Here is a 16,933-nt window from a genome sequence, read left to right as displayed (position 1 = left end):
TGAACTAAAGCCTGTTGAAGTCACCAAGGGCCTATGATGTCACTAGGAACAGAAACTATACACTGGTCAGCCTCCCCTTGATTCCTTGAAGGGTGACGGAACAAATAGTCCTGGCAACCATTTCCAGGCACATGAAGGACCAGAAAGTCATCAGAAGTAGTCAGCATGGATTCACTAAGGGAGTATTCACATACTGAAACACAAGTGCTTCTCTCTGAATGTTAGGAAACACATTTTTACTATGATGGTAGCTGAGCACTGGCATAGGTTGCTCAGAAACATTGTGGAGTCTCCATTGTTGGAGATACTCAAAAGCCATCTGGACCTGGTTGTGAGCAACTGGCTCTGGGTGGTGCTGCTTGAGCAGGGGTGTTGGACCAGGTGATGTCACAAATGGGTGGTTTAAGTCACTTAAAGAATCACCATCAAAGGTATTAGTGAAAATAGTTTTAATATGAATTTGTGGGAGTGTGACTTTACAAAGTTCCAAGAGAATGTTGACTCTATTACTTATTATATGGATGAAGCATACAAAGGAATATTGAGTTAGAAAGATTTACATAAAGACTGGGCATGAAAAAGGGTAAGAGGTACTCCCATTGAGTTGCGAGGTTCAGAGTAGACACCCTTGCTTTTGGATAAAGCATACAAAGAAAAATTGAGTGAGAATGATTTACACAGAGACTGGAGATGAGAAAGGGTAAGGGAGACACTCCCATTGAGTCATGAGGTTCAGACTAGACCCACTTGCTTTCTAAATTCTTGATAAAGCTTAGCTGTGGCTAGGTCCAGTCTTAGTCTCAGACCTGGACAACAGTTTATATCTAAAGGATGTCTAAGGTTTATTCACCGTTTAAGGCTGATCTCAAGATTTTAGCAGCATTTAATCATTGAGTAATTTAACATCTACAAAGTGAATCAGCAGGATTTACTACAATCACAGTGTCCTGGTTTCAGGTGGCATAGAGTTAATTTTCTTCTTAGTAGCTGGTGCAGTGCTGTGTTTTGGATTTGGTGTGAGAACAATGTTGACAGCACACTGATGGTTTCAGTTGTTGCTGGGTGATGTTTATACCCAATCAGGGACTTTTCAGTTCCTTGGGCCCTGCCAGCCAGAGGGCTGGAGGGGCATGGGGAACTGGGAGGGGACACAGCCAGCACAGGTGACCTGAACTAGCCCAGGAGCTATTCCATACCATATGACTTCATGCTGAGTATATAAGCTGGGGGAAGAAGAAGGAAGAGAGGGACATCCAGCATTTGGCATTATGGTGCCTGTCTTCCCAAGTAACCATTATGTGTGATGGAGCCCGGCTTTCCTGGGGATGGCCGAGCACCTGCCTGCCCATGGGAAGTGGTGAGTGAACTCCTTGTTTTGCTTTGCTTGCATGTGCGGCTTTTGCTTTACCTATTAAATTGTTCTTATCTCAACCCTTGAGTTTTACATTTCTTTCCAGTTCTCCTCCCCACACCTCTGGGTGAGGTGGGAGTGGGTGAGCAACTGTGTGGTGCTTGATTGCCGGTCAGGGTTAAACACAACACACAGCAATAACTTAATTATAGATAGGGTATCTAAATCATTTCACATACACATTCACAGACACAAGGACAAAGGATAAATGTATAAAGATATATGTATATAAATTTGCAAAGACATACCTGTCAAAAGTTCCCCTCAAGTTCAGTAAAAAACTCACATTGAAAGTCTTGGCATTTGTCTAACAGGCAAAGGGTTGAGCCTGCAGGAGTGGGGGTTTCAGCCCAGGCCCCATCACCAGCTTTCAGCAATGGTCCTCCTGATTTCACACACTTGGGAGTTCATGAGCTCTGAGTGGTGCCCCACTTGGAGGGAGATGCTGGTCACAGCCCACTGCAGTCCAGGAGAGCTCTAAGGGTCTCACTTAGGACTGCTGTTTATAGGGTCACAACATGGTTTTAGTCGCCCATAAATTTCCATTCTGGCCACAATCTGGACCAGTCAGTTTTCAGAATTCCAATAACAATGGTACTGTTCCACTCAGGCTATGATTCAGGTCAGGAATATTCCAATGCCATCAGGAGATGACTGATTATTTCTGCTTTCATTCCCCACCTTGGCCAGGTAACAGGAGTTCCTGGTATGGTTAGTGCTGTTCCCCACCTCAGCCATGCAAGAGTTGTTAGTACAGTCAAGGGACACTTAACTGCCCAACTCATTACTTGAGGCCAAGGCCAAGGCCTAACAGGGATTCCTGAGATCGTAGAGTGGCCCAGAGGAGGGGAGAAGTACACCACCACAGATGACCTTAAGAGTCTCTTCCAGCCCCAGCCATGCCGTGATTCTATGAATCCTGGTATGATCCATTACAGGGAAATGACCCTAATTGACTTGGCATGTCAATGTGTCAACATACTTATTTTCAAAATAAACACCTTGCAGTTGTACTGTATTGGTGCACTACTGAAGTGTTGTGAGACTAGATGTATAAAGTTGCTGATAATAATGTCTGTGCACCTTTACTAGCGTTAAACCAAGAAATCTCAGTGTGAGTTTACACCCTACTGACTTCTACACTCCTATGCTTCTGTTCTTTATAGGTCATCTTTGAGGAATATTAGGCAGTGTTTGGAACTTTCTGGGAATTGGTATAGTGGATGTCTGGTATGTGTAGTCTGTCTAAACGAATTGCCTCATAAATTTGCCCAAGCTAGTGGGGGACTGTCTTGGCCCTGACAGTCTCCTCCTGTCTCACAGTCTTGCACCCCTCCCTCCCAATGCATTCATATTTCAGGTCAATGTCCTCTTGACAGAGATGACATGCCCCTCCTGGGAAGCACATCCACAGATGTGATGGCCAGACAGAATGAACTAGGGGGCAGATATTTTTAGAATCCAGTATTTCAGTGTTCTTCCATAGGATAGGAGGAAAGCCTACATTCAAAGACAAGTCAGGGACAAAGAGGTGGGTATCAGGAGCTGGGAACTGCATACTTAAGTATGTTTGGGGCCTCACTGCTGACCTGACTTTTTCTGATGTCAACACCATTCTGGACTAAGTGCATTGGATTGCTATTTCAGACATGGAGAAATCGTGTGCTGGGAGACTTCCAGAAGCATCTGGAGGATTTATGATCAGAACATAAGGTCTTCTGGAATTTAGTAGGTCTTCTGTCCCTAAACCTTTCAGCTGGCTTTTAAACTCAGTCTTGTAAACTATAAATGCCCAGGGTGAAAGGAATTGGCTTCTTGGCAGTTGTGTTAGAAGTTCAGTGACCATGCCACTGAGAGGGAGAAGCTACATTTATCATTTCCATGCAGAAACCTCTGAACACTTTGAGGCCTTTGCAGATTGCATCTCAGGAATTCATTCACTGCCAACACACTGACCCTGTTAATTATGAAAGAAGTTGCATGACTGGTGAGGACCATATTTCTTTGATTGCTGTTACATATAAATTCCTCAAAGTCAGCCTCTCCTGAGACAGAAAAGAGTAAGTTACCTGTCTCACCCCTATGAGTTCATGTGCTATGGTCAGGTCAACACACACTGTGAGGAGGGCTCAAAGTGGCTGATATATATCTATATCTATCTATCTATCTATATATCTCCTGTTAGACAGAGAAATACAAATTCTCATCTGGAATTTGTATCCTAGCAATCTCAGATGACTGACCGATTTCAGGTAAGATAACCACTCACAACCCTGGCAACGTTGAAGAGCTTGTGTCAGAAGAGCTGACCCAAAATTATTGTGTCTGATGTAGCAAAGACAAAAGTTGCATGGCCCAAACCATCTGCCATCAGTTTAAAGCTGCATGGAGCTTTTATTTGATTTGCAGCTACATTTTATCTCTGTTTTCTAAATTGTTTTCATTCATCCAATTTATCTTCATTGAAAGTATGTTCAGAAGTGGTTCTTGAACTCAGAAAGTAATGAGCTGTGCTCAACTGATAAATCCAGTGTGATTGCAATGACCTTTTGAACACAATTTGGTGGGATAAGCTTTGTAATGACATGAGTCATAATAAAACTTCAGGTCCATTTGAAATAGAGGTAATACTTCATTACTGCAAAATATTTAATGGAGACCTTCCTTTCTGAGCCTTAGAAATGAATAGTTTTCACTATTTCACAAGAACTATTATTTAGACACTGGGACAAGCTGACCTCTGTTAAGTAATGACTCATGTTTTGAGGACATTAAAAAACTAGTTTTGAAACTGCAGAGAGGCAGAAGATGAGTTACAATTCTTTAAAGATCCCATGCCAAGTTTCTAGGGAAATGAACTATCTGTTCATAAGGAGGATTCTGTTTGTTGTTTAGTAAAAAAACGCAGTAAAGCCCTATAATACAAGTCACGTGGTAGAAAATAGATTGGCATAATCAAATCTGTCTAACAATTACCTGAGGGCAAAGGTTTAACAGCCAACTTATAACAATGGCTGAAAGTGGGGGTCAAAGAAATGCTAGGTGTGGGTGGAGAATAGAGGGCTGCCAGCTTGCTTTTATCAGTGAGGACAATTAACTGTTTGAACAACTCAGTGTAATCTTTTTCTCTTCCAGAGGAATTTTTTATCTCCATTTGTGGGCTTCACACTGAGACGGGAAATGTTTTGAAAAAATATGCTATGATTGAGTGAGGTATTTTTGTTTTGCTAGCGACTTGTGGAATCTTGTATTGTAGAAGAGATCATATCACAGTAATTTTTGAGTCTGTGAATCTGATCAAAGTTTTTGTCAAGAGTTTAAAAATAAGAGATTAAAAGTAGTCTCCTTTTTCTTGGGTCTTGCACAAAATTTTCTCTGGTATTGTCATGTGACATAAGTTTTGCCATGAAGCTAAAATACAAAGATCAATTTGTCTAAAGAAATGGTCTGTTGGGAGTTTGGATGGCTTGCAGACATTAGATGAGAAGGCAGGAAACTTGGAATTAGATTTTGAAGCAGATGCAGAAGAAAATATAGGAAGAGTTAGGAATGCCTGAACCATGATACAGTGTGATAGATGCACTCGACCCCCTTACCCAGATTAGAGGTAGTGTGGTAGAGGCTTCAGAGGAGGTAAAGGGCTGAGCTGTCGCTGGGCCAAGAACTCCTGCAAGAAACCCACAAAGTAACAGAGTGACCCGCTCAGCATTGATGCATATGGTCTTGGAACACTGATCATGCAATTAACTCATAAATAGTGGGTGTTTTTTTCCAAGACTTATTTACCAAGAAACAAAGTTAGTTGTGGGTACAAGGAGTCTCACACATATGATCCCATTATGCAATTTGACTATAAGCCAACCACTCTATCCCATAAATATGACAGCCTAAGGGAGCCGCCTTTGAGCTTTCCCTGCTAGGTGGCATGGCTGCATGGCAGTGAACTCCCCTCGAGCTGAGACACCCCTCAGGGTTGCTCCTCAAGGCAGAGAAGCTTTTAACTAATGACAGATCTTTGGATGAGTCTAATTCGAGCTTCCTCGAAACTGCAACTGGACTGCACACCACAGAATCTCCCCTTGAGCTGGGGCACCTGTGAAGGTCTGGGATTCCTTACCTGAGACCAAGAGATCCCTCCTTCCCCAAGGCAGAAAGAGTCCTTATTCACAACAGATCCTCGGTAAGTGAGTGATAGCATGCTAAATTAATACTAATAAAATCTGTGTTGTTAATTTCTTTAGACAAACCGTTGCTGCAATCTAAGACTAAGATTGTGCGTAGCCATACCTAAGCTCCATTAGGATTTTAGAAAGCAAGTGGGTCTAGTCTGAACCTCACGACTCAACAAAGTGGAATTTCTTACTGTTTATATTTCTTCCATTGGACATAAACCATTGTCCCAGTCCGAGACTAAGACTGGACGCAGCCAGATCTAAGCTCTATCAGTTTAGTGAGCAAGGGGGTTGACTCTGAACCTTGTGACTCAGAAGGAGGGTGTCTCTTACCCTTTTGTGTCTCCAGTCTCTGTGTAAATCATTGTAACCTGATTCTAAATCGATTTTCCTTTGTATGTTTCTTATGTGTAGAAAGTAATAGAGTGAATCTTGCAATCCAACTTTGTGAAGGTGCACTTCTACAAATTCATATTAAACCTACTTTTCTAATACCTTTGATGGTGATTCTTTGAGTGACCCTAACTCACTCATCTGTGACATATGGTTTACTGTATCTCTTAAATTATGTCATAGTGTATGGGAGAGGTGTTCTGTCTGTTTATTTCCTTTTATGTAAGTCAAATCAAAGCCTAAAGGAAAGCATGTCTGGGCTTTATACTTTCTTTAATGATAAAATCTCTTGAGATATTCCTCTTAATTTTACTATTTTTCTAATGCCATAAGTACTTTTCTAGTATTGTTCATACCATATTTCCTATAATAAAATAGTTGGTAAATGAAATAGGTAACCCCAAGATTAAATTGAAAGAAATTTGAGATTTCATATTAGCTTAAAATAGTATGAAGTTTATCTGTACAATATTATATTTAGGATTGTGGCTTTTGACCACAGCAAAGGTCATTCTCCTCATTGATTCTTTAAGACCAAGCCTTAATGGTTGACTCATACCATATGTAATAAAGTCTTCAGGACCATAACAAAAGAATGATGCTTCATTGCTCAAATGAGACTGGTTGCTAGGAACTTTCTAGAACATCTTAAATATACATAATGATGTTCACAGCTGAAGATACAATAATTCTGAGCAGTTAAAAATCTGAGCAGTCAGATGCTGAAAGACAGTCAAGCATTAGATATTTCCTCTTGTCTCCAAGGCATTTTCTTCTTGGCTTAAAGGAAAAGCTCCAGCATAAATACTGAAAAAACATGAATAATGCTGGTACTGTCCCAACATGTTCATCATTGTTTTAATTTGGCAAGGTAGTCTAGGAAAGCCTGAGGTCTCTTTTTCTATAGATGGAGCACAGCCAGAATTTTCTTATGCTCCTGATCCCCTTCACTGCCTCCATTCCTCCTCCCCCAGATACATCCCAGATATGTCCCAATACCTCAGTGCATCTATAATTCTCTCTCTTTAGATGTGTCTGGTACACTTATTGTATCCCTCTCCCTGGTACACATAGTGTATCTAGTTGCTGACTGTGTCTTTAGTGTTAGATTGTGAGGAACAAGAGAAGAACTTGTGATGGTGCTTTTCTTGTGGCACATTTGAACTCCCATTGTTTCTTCCAAATACAGTGGAACAGAGCTGCCTAATATTCTAAAAGTTAGGGAATCTTCTTCCAGTGCTTATTTTCTGGAGTGTCAGGAAGCTCATTTCAGATCTCTTCTCATGGCATCTGATGTTGCTGCACACTGTAGTAGCTGTATAGCAATATGGGAGGACATGCAGAAAGTAAGAAAACAAGAGATAACATTCACTTCCATCAATATGCATCTATGTGGCATAAACAATGGTAAATTCTGTGGCCTTTGTAGCAATGAAATAAAATAACTTTTAAATGGTGCAGGCTTTGCTTTTGTATAGTTGAATTTAATGCATTTGTATCTCCAGGTATCCAAATCTCTCTGAGAATCCTAGAAAGTTAGTTAGTCTCTCTAGTGATGACCTAACAACTTTTCATTATTCGTATTCATATAAAGTGATTCCATGAGCAGAGGAATTAATGTGTCCTGCTTTCCTCCAGGTTTCTGTCCCTTTCCCTCTCCAGCTCTCCTCGTGTCCCTGGGACCCTACCCCCAGGGCAATGCTAGCACCTTCCCATGGTCCTAGACCTTCTCACCACCCCCAAGACCTTCAGTTCCTCCCAGAGCAGCTTCAGCTTCTTCCCCTCATTCCACTGCATCCTCCTGTAACTCCTTCACTTTCTTCTTGTGCCCCTTTCTGATTTGCCTATGGCTAGTTTGAAAGTGCTGCACAAGTAGGCAGTACCTACGTACATAACTGATTGGCTAGCATTTTTTTCAGTGCTGTTAGTTTTAGGAAAAAGTGTAAGAACTTGAGAGAACTATGACCCTCTTAAACCTTGAATGAAATTGGCATATAGTTTTAAAATATGGTTAGAAGAGGACATTAAGGGGGTACTGAAGCAAACATGCTCTATGAAGTGGAGGTTTTCAAAAGCGCAAGGGAATTTAGGCACATTCTTTGTGGGGAACTATGCATAAAAAGTCCAGATTTTTATCAGATTGAAATGTTGGCTAGGGGCATTATTTTACTTTGTATTTAAACAAGTTTATTCCAGTGAAAGCAAGTGGCATGGCTGCTGTTGTGGCAATAAGTCTTACCAGTACAATTTCTTTTATTCAGAAACAATAGTGAGCCAGGCAATCTTTTATATTTTGCCATATAGATTTTCTACAGTAGGAGAGCCTGCCAGTATCTCTACACTAGCAAACCTTATCTGGTGCATGGTGCTCCTAAATGTTTTCAATATTTCTAGACCATTCCCTGTCCCTGTTTTCAGTATCATCCTAGGCTTCTGTGAAAGCATCAAAGACCAATTGCTGTAGCATCTAAGTTTCATTTCAAGATCAAACATTTCAATGAGGTAAGTCTTGTATCATATGTAATGATGAGTTTTCAGCAGCAGCAGCTCTCAAATGGGTGTGGGGGATTTACAGAGAACAAATTTCTGTGGCACCTGCTGGGGCTGGAGCAAGGGAGGTGGCCAGGAAAATACCTGAACTTCATTCCTTGCACCTGCACGTTCACTGCCTTGAAAAATGGCTTCAGTATCCCAGTGTCATATGGGGATTCCAGGAGAGATGCTCATTAGCATCTGTCTAGTAAGGTTAAGCTCTTATTGTACAGCTATTGTTATAAGAAAAAGCAGTAATTTTTTTAATATATTCCATGTAAAATTTAGGTTTTCATTTAGATTACATATCAGCATGCACTCTACACTAAAAGGTACCTTAGACTTTTCACAGAATTTTTGCAGTGTCATTAATATACAGTTAAACTGATGGTACAAGTGAACATTTGGTGTTGTCCTTAAGCCCCAGATGTGGCAGTTGCGTGGAACCTCCTTGCTTGTAGGGAGAGGCCTTGAAGTGCCAAAGGCTGAAAGCCCTTGGACCAGAAAGCAAGCATAAACATTCCTTTTTATTATTGTTTTATATCATAATTTTTTTAAGCCATTCTTCTTGTGACTAGGAAGCCCCAGATAGACTTTTACTTTGGAACCTGTTGATAAGCAATAGTTGTGTTTATTCACTCTGCTTGCTGATGTGTTTGAATGCTGTGCAGTGGGTGTCTGCCATGGTGCCATTCATCAAAAGCCCCCCAGTCAGACCAACCAGTTAAGCTCCCTTGATACAAGAGATACAAGTCCAGCCCAGCCCAGCACTCTTCATTTGTTTTGCATAGTACCTCTTCCCTGGGGACTAAATGAGTGGCTATCAAGTCTAATGGGACACTGCAACAGCTATTAGGTTGCAAGCCAATATCTGATACTGGAGCAGCAATAGATTATTTACTGTCTGTTTGTTTCACACTATATTTGTGCTAGTGTCTTCACATTGATCTTAGCATGCAGTTACAAAATGCATTAGCAAAGGCCTCGTTGTTAAACATCCATTACAGAGCAATGAAGCATTTCACCAATTAATGCAAACCTTGGTCAGAGCATGTCTTTGGAAAGAGCCTTGAGCAGCCCGAGACAAATTCCTTCCTGCAGGAAGGGGTCTGTGCAGCAAAGGCTGGGCAGGTTTGTATTAGCTGGAGAACGAGAGCTCAGAGTGTACCACCACCCTTTTACAGCATTTGCATTGCGCCTCCTTGAGCTGCATTTGTCAACATGTGTGAACTTTTTATATTTCTGCTCTGGTGCAGAAAAATACATCTCAATTCTGAACACACAATCATCTGAACTTGCCAGAAATTTTGATCAGGAAATTATTACCTCCTCTGTATTCCACTAACAACAGCATGAGACTTAATAGTTCAGAAGAACAATTCTTCTAAAAGCCCTTTTGTCCACAAACATCTTCAGACTGTTCCGTTTAAAGCTCTTCAAAATTTTCAGTCTCTGGATACTGTTAATTTGTTTTCAACAAATCCAGCCCTAGCTCCCATGTCCAGGGTTTTATACACCAGAATAATTTGTCTCTGTCTGTTGAAGTAGTATGGACAGAAGGATTTTGTCTCTAATAGAATTAAGCTCAGGACCAGAAGTTATTTTTTTAAAGATTTGTAAAATTCATTATTGCATTTTATTGCAATTTCTTAAATAACTTTTAGCTATACCACCTGACTAACTAAATCTTATGGGCTGCTACCCAGACTGAGAGACATCTTAGTCCAGGTAGATAGCACAATATATTTGGTTTTGATGTCTATTATCTGCATTACAGCTAAATGTTATTTATTATGTGTCATAATAGTAGGATTTCTGCTGTCCCCTAGTGGTTAGTTCATTTTCTGAGTGCAGTATGGCCATTACCATTTCTGTCATCCTACTAGAAATTGCAAACTGGCTTGCAGTTTGATTTACACCAGAAAACGTGTACAAACTTAAACTCACTTAAAATATATTCCAGCATAAAAGCTGCCAACCTAATAAAAAGACTTATAAAGTAACCAGCAACTGTATCTGTGTAGCTTTAACTTTCCAGGAATGTGTGGGAGACTGTGGTGCCCTTTCACACAAGCCTACAGTGAAAGATAAAAGCAATGAAACCTGGAAGCAACTAGAGGAAGCAGATTTAGTTTTTACTGAAGCAATTAGTGATGTTTTGACACTGTGCTGAATTTTCTTAACCTGTTGATAGAGTGAGATACACCAGACAATGCTTTGAGAGGGCAGGAGTGGCAGAGTGACTCCCTCTCCTCTGCATCCTTATGCCAAACTGAGCTTGTGCACCCAGGCACCTGCTGGTTTAAAGCCGTTTTTGCACCAACAGAGCTGAACAGATGGCAGTATTGCCTGATGTGCAGCATGAAGATTGCAATAACTTCACGAGATGAGATTAAAAGCAGCTTTATGAGCAATGGCTGTTGAAATGCAGTTCATGCATTAAAACTCATTTCAAACTGCTTGTGTAGAATGACCAAGTCTTTCTATAAGATTCTATAGAGTGAATCCAGGAGGAGCATAGGGTGGCCCTCCTTTCTCACCATGTTTTATCTTCATCAGTTAATTATAGGAATACAGAATACTTCACTGCTTAAAGACCTTTTGTTATTTCTAACCTGCACAAATACGCTTTGAGGGTCCTCAAGCAAGAGCAGGGGTTCTGGCCTCCACAAAGTGTCCATAATGCTCTGCTACACTTCCTCCAGTCAGGGAATAGTTTATACAACTTGAAATATGCTTGGCTGGGGCTTCAGCTGATGTGAGGAGTAGCCTGTTAGGGCAGCTTTTTGTATTAAGCTTACAGAGCAAAAGCTTGGAGCCAGCAGTGTGGGTCTCTCATGTATCCTGCTCTGAGAAGCTTCAAGTATAGTCAAGTCTTGCCAAACCTCAACATTTCAATGCAACCCTGACAATATTTGGCATTATTCACAAAGCCTTCCCCTCCTGGCATCACACTGTGTTTGCCTGCTGGCCAGCACAGGAGAGCACTGGTGACCACACTTGTGGAGCATGGGGATTCAAGTTAGGGGTGGCTCCACCTTCATGAGGACTGGCCTGTGCCGAGGAAGACCGACCGGATTTGGAGTCCCCTGGGAGTGCACCTCCTTCCAGGCAGTGAAAGGACCTGTTAGATCAGACTCAGCACTGGACTTATGCTGGTCCCACACTTTGGCATGGTGGGTCTACACCAGGTATGTTAGCCTGTGTCCAAAACTTGGAACAAGAGGAGGAGGGTGTGCTTACTTTCCTCCTTAACCAGTTTGATTAGAGTAAGCTGGTTTTTGGGGAATGAGAATGCATAGGTGGAAATGCAGAAAGGTGTTTTGTGTGCAAAAGCGTGTGAATCTGGCTGGCAGCACAACAGAGGGAGCCAACAAAGCAAAGATGGAAAATGGAAACAGTATTTGCTTGGAGCTGGAGCACATGGCATACGAGGAGAAGGTGAGACATTCAGATCTGTTCAGCCTGAAGAAGAGCAGGCAAAGAGGACACCTTTTCCCTCTCTTCAGTTACCCAATAGGACAATGTCCTGGTTTCAGGTGGCATAGAGTTAATTTTCTTCTTAGTAGGTGGTGCAGTGCTGTGTTTTGGATTTGGTGTGAGAACAATGTTGACAGCACACTGATGGTTTCAGTTGTTGCTGGGTGATGTTTATACCCAATCAGGGACTTTTCAGTTCCTTGGGCCCTGCCAGCCAGAGGGCTGGAGGGGCATGGGGAACTGGGAGGGGACACAGCCAGCACAGGTGACCTGAACTAGCCCAGGAGCTATTCCATACCATATGACTTCATGCTGAGTGTATAAACTGGGGGAAGAAGAAGGAAGAGAGGGACATCCAGCATTTGGCATTATGGTGCCTGTCTTCCCAAGTAACCGTTACGTGTGATGGAGCCTGGCTTTCCTGGGGATGGCCGAGCACCTGCCTGCCCATGGGAAGTGGTGAGTGAACTCCTTGTTTTGCTTTGCTTGCATGTGTGGCTTTTGATTTACCTATTAAATTGTTCTTATCTTAACTCTCAAGTTTTACACTTCTTTCCAATTCTCATCCCCATCCCTCTGGGTGAGGGGGACTGAGCAAGTGGTGGTGTGGTGCTGGGTTGCCGGCCGGCGTTAAACCACAACAGATACTATGGAGAAGACAGAAATTTTTGCTGAAGGTGCGCAGTGACAGGACAAGAGTCAACAGACACAAGTTATGCACAAGATATTCTTATTAGGTATATTGAAAATATTTTCACTGAAAGGGTGGGCAAGTGCAGAACAAGTTTTAGTTATGCACAAAAGAGGTTTTAGTCTCCGTCCTTGGAGATATTCAAAACTTAACAAGGCCTTGCACAGCTTGATCTGTTTGGACATGCTTTGAGCAGGGTTTGGACTAGTTGACTTTTAGCAGTCCCCTCCAACAAAAATTTTTGTGTTTCCATTGTATTTTCCTGTAATCTAGCTAGTCAGTATTTCTGGGTCGGGCTTTGAGTCTGTATCTGCAAAACGTGACAGAAGGAGCTAATAAGCAGGATGCTGTCAAAACACAGAAAAGATTAATAATTAAAAATACAGATTTTTTGAAAGGGCTGGGCTGGCCCTAGTTTCATTTAGATGCACAGGTACTCAGATTACACTAGGGTTAGGGGAGTAGCAGTGATAGTGCAGTTGGATTTCTTGAACAGAATATTTTTTATAGCTTGCAAACAGGTGCATCACACGCATATTGTATTTTCTTGCATGTAAATCTGCAGCTCATCAAACTGTTTCCACTATCAGTGGAAAAGTCTTAGTCGGAATTTTCAAAGGGACTTAGTTATATTCAAGTTGAATGGAAGTTGCACCTCGCTTTCTATGAAGCTTCACTGAAAACAGGGCCAGTTTTGCAAAGTGGTTTTAGTCTAAAGGATAGTACCTAGCATGAAAAAGATGTCTCGAGATCTCCCACACCATTGGAAGTCCTGTTTATTTTAATGGAACTCCTATTTGTTTGTTAGACCAATACGTAAATTGGGGTAAATTGGCATAAAATGTCTAGTCAGGAGGGGAGAAGTGGGCGCTGTAATTTGGGCAGGCACAGTGTCTTTCCAGTACCTCTACATTATCTGGGTGCAGAGGGTCCTGAGAAGTTTCTGCAGGTGTAGTTGTTCCTTTAGTGTTGTGCATTGCAGTACTGGAGCTGTAATGCTTGCATATGAATGTTACACATTCCCATTTTTGCAGTAGGTTCTTTGATAGCCACACTAGATAAGTTTTTTTTTTATTACTTCTTAGTACCAAAAATTAACTTTGTGCAGGGTGGCTGTAATGTTTTCCATCTACTAGCCACATCAATAATAAACAACAAATTCATTTGTTCTTTAATTTTTCCATAACGGCACAGAAAAAAAAACCCCAAGCTTTGCTTATTTACCCACTGCTCTGTTGTCGATACAGAGCCAAATGCAGTCCTTACTTTTAAGTCAATGGAGCGACTACAGAGATGAATTTAAGCATATTGAAGAAATTACACAAAACAACCTCTTATTTTGTTTGCATATCCACACATGGTGCAAGGAGTAACAGAACAGAGCAACAGATTCTCCTGTATTCTTTTTTTTCAGTAAGTCTTCAGCCAAGCAGTGAAACTATTTTTTTACAACACTAAAACCCAATGCAACTAATATATTCATAATGGATTTTTATGATCTGCTCTTGTATCCCCAATGGCTCATTTGCAGATCTTAATGCAATTTTCTAAGAGCTGAAAAATGTAATTCAAAGCAGCTTCCTGGTCTAAAATCCCATTGATTCACTAATTCACTGTTTATAGCTTCTTGTTGCAGACAAGGCAGTTATTTGCAGGCAAGACCTTTCTTGGTAAGTAAAATATGAACCAGCTAAAGACCCCAATTCTTTAGCTGAAATCACCAGGGAATTGTTTAACCACAACTGCACAGGCCTCAAGTATATGTTAAAACTGAAGTTCATGCTTAAATATTCTCCCAAAGTAAAGAGGCTTTTCTTAACTAGTGCCAAAAACAGTGGAGAAGGTATTGTCTACCGAGAAACAGAAGAAGATAAATTACAAGGCACCTAAATCAAAACATGTTTAACTGTTCAGTGCAGTTTTCTGATTAAGGGAACAGGAGCCAAGAATCTCTGTTACACGTATAAAACAAACGCCAGCAAAAAATGTAACAAATATTAAAAAGAAGTGACCATGAGAACATCAGACCACCTGTTTATCTCCTCCAATAATGCTCAGCCATGAGGCACTAAACATCCATGAACTTTCCAGCAGATTTCCCTAATCTTTACTTTTAGCCTTTGTTACAACTGTTGCTTGATTTAAAATGCAATACAAAACCAGCTTCTCTCCTGAAAACCAGCCTGTAGTAGGTGTCTAGGACAGTTTTTGGAGAGATGTGTGGTTTAGTACCCTGAGACAAAAGTGAGAACAGGAGCTGAATCTTCTGCAGCCTGTAACTCATCTGAGCAGTAACCATTTGGCACTGAAAGTTCCTGGTCCCAGGAGCTCTGTCAGAGGCACAGGAGTGGCCCATAGCATGGTGTAGGCTATGAATGATAGTATCATAGTATCAGAATGGTTTGGGTTGGAAGGGACCTTAAAGATCATCTAATTCCAACCCTCCTGCCATGGGCAGGGACACCTTCCACTAGACCAGGTTGCTCAAAGCTCCATCCAAGCTGGCCTTGAACACTTCCATGGATCAGGCATCCACAGCTACTCTGGTGAGGAGTCAGCATGGGCAAGGTTTTGAGATGCACACTCTTTTGGTTGGTGTCACCGTTTCAGGCTATTTTCAGCGGCTCCCTGCCCAGCATGCTGTCTGTTGTGCTGTTCAGTCAGAAGCTGTCAGTTCCACAGGCATTTATTTGGGAACTGAACTGGAAACTGAGGATTTCTCTGCAGAGGTGAGTGTTTATAGCTTTGGTGCTGTGGCAGCAAGTGTCCCACTCCCATTATGGATCTGAGCTTAAATGTGATGTTTAGAATAATACATGAGGGTCTGATTTTGGAGAAGAAAAGCACAGAACAAACCCCCTGAGGTTTATTCCCTTAAATCTCCCTTTGTGGTGGAGATTCAGAAAAGATTGCCTCCACATGGGTGCAGGAGGTCTTTTCTACCCCAAGCAGGCACCTCTGCGGGCTGATGTCACAGGACATCTCTTCAGGGTAGTTCAGCAGTGCGGGCCCTTCAGCATGCTCTCTTGCATTTCAGGAATCCTATCAAACCAGTGGTTATTTTAATTATAAATGATGGAAACCAGGAGCTTAACAGGGAAAGGTAGGTGATCCTCTGAGGCTGGTCCCTGAGAAGCTGCAAAAGGCTTGAGAATAGCACCATCTCCTGGAAACGCCTCATATAGCTTCGCTTTTCTATGTTGCCTGAATGCACTTTTTTTCCTAAAACTACCGTCATTCAAACCAATAGTTTGGTTAACGTGTGCCCTACTGCTACCGAGCAGTAGGTTGGCTAAGGTATTCCCATGCTTCGGCGATAACTGAACACCACCCACACATGCTGCTCCCAGTGTACCCCATGTTAACGGTGCAACGAATGTGACACGTGAGGGCAGCTCTGTCAGCTACAGAGGTGAGGACACACCTCATTTGCCACAGGGACATGCCAGGGTGCCTCAGAAGAATAATGGAAACCCTTTGGGATAGTAACCTTCAATCCAACATAAAGTAACCTTTACATTTTCTCTAAAGCCTTTAACTGAAACCTGATTTTACTCCAAGTGGGAAAGGGGAAGGGGAAGGGAAGGGAAGGGAAAAGAGAGAAAAACTAAAGTGTAGTGCATTTGTGTGGTAAGGTTTTGGTAGCAGGGGGCTGCAGGGGTGGCTTCTGTGAGATGACACTAGAAACTTCCCCCATGTCCAACAGAGCCAATGTCAGCTGGCTCCAAGATGGACCCGCTGCCGGCCAAGGCTGAACCAATCAGTGACGGTAGTAGCACCTGTGAGAACATATTTAAAAGATTAAAAAAATGCTGTGCAACAGCAGCTGGAAGAGAGGAGTGAGAATATGTGAGGGAGACAACTCTGCAGACCCCCAGGGCAGTGCAGAAGGAGGGCAGGAGGTGCTCCAGGCACCAGAGCAGAGATTCCCCTACAGCCTATGGTGAAGACCATGGTGAGGCAGGCTGTGCCCTGCAGCCCATGGAGGTCCACGGTGGAGCAGATATCCACCTGCAGCCTGTGGAGGACCTCATGCCAGTGCAGGTGGATGTGCCCAAAGGAGGTTGTGACCCCATGAGAAGCCCACACTGGACTAGGCTCCTGGTGCGACTTGTGGATCCATGGACAGGAACCCATACTAGAGCATGTCTTCTGTTAGGACCTGTGGCCCAACAGGGCACCCATACTGGAGCAGTCCTTTCCTGAAGGATCCCATTGGAAAGGATCCATGCTGGAGCAGTTAATGAAGAGTGG

The 16,933-nt window shown here is 42.2% G+C and overlaps 1 protein-coding gene across 1 annotated transcript in view; it reads left to right on the top strand.

Annotated features, from left to right (window-relative positions):
• GCNT4 (glucosaminyl (N-acetyl) transferase 4) overlaps window positions 1-16,717 on the top strand; it is a 68,231-nt gene extending 51,514 nt beyond the window's left edge. Inside the window, exon 4 of the transcript XR_008819341.1 lies at window positions 16,680-16,717. The gene's annotated coding sequence lies outside the window, so the exon portion shown is untranslated. The remainder of the gene's footprint in view (window positions 1-16,679) is intronic.
• Window positions 16,718-16,933: the final 216 nt, after the last annotated feature.

The sequence above is a fragment of the Falco biarmicus genome, chromosome Z, assembly GCF_023638135.1.
Source record: "Falco biarmicus isolate bFalBia1 chromosome Z, bFalBia1.pri, whole genome shotgun sequence".
Classification (NCBI taxonomy): domain Eukaryota; kingdom Metazoa; phylum Chordata; class Aves; order Falconiformes; family Falconidae; genus Falco; species Falco biarmicus.
The sequence above is the reverse complement of the archived record's forward strand: the minus strand, read 5'-3'. Positions and strand labels throughout refer to the sequence as shown.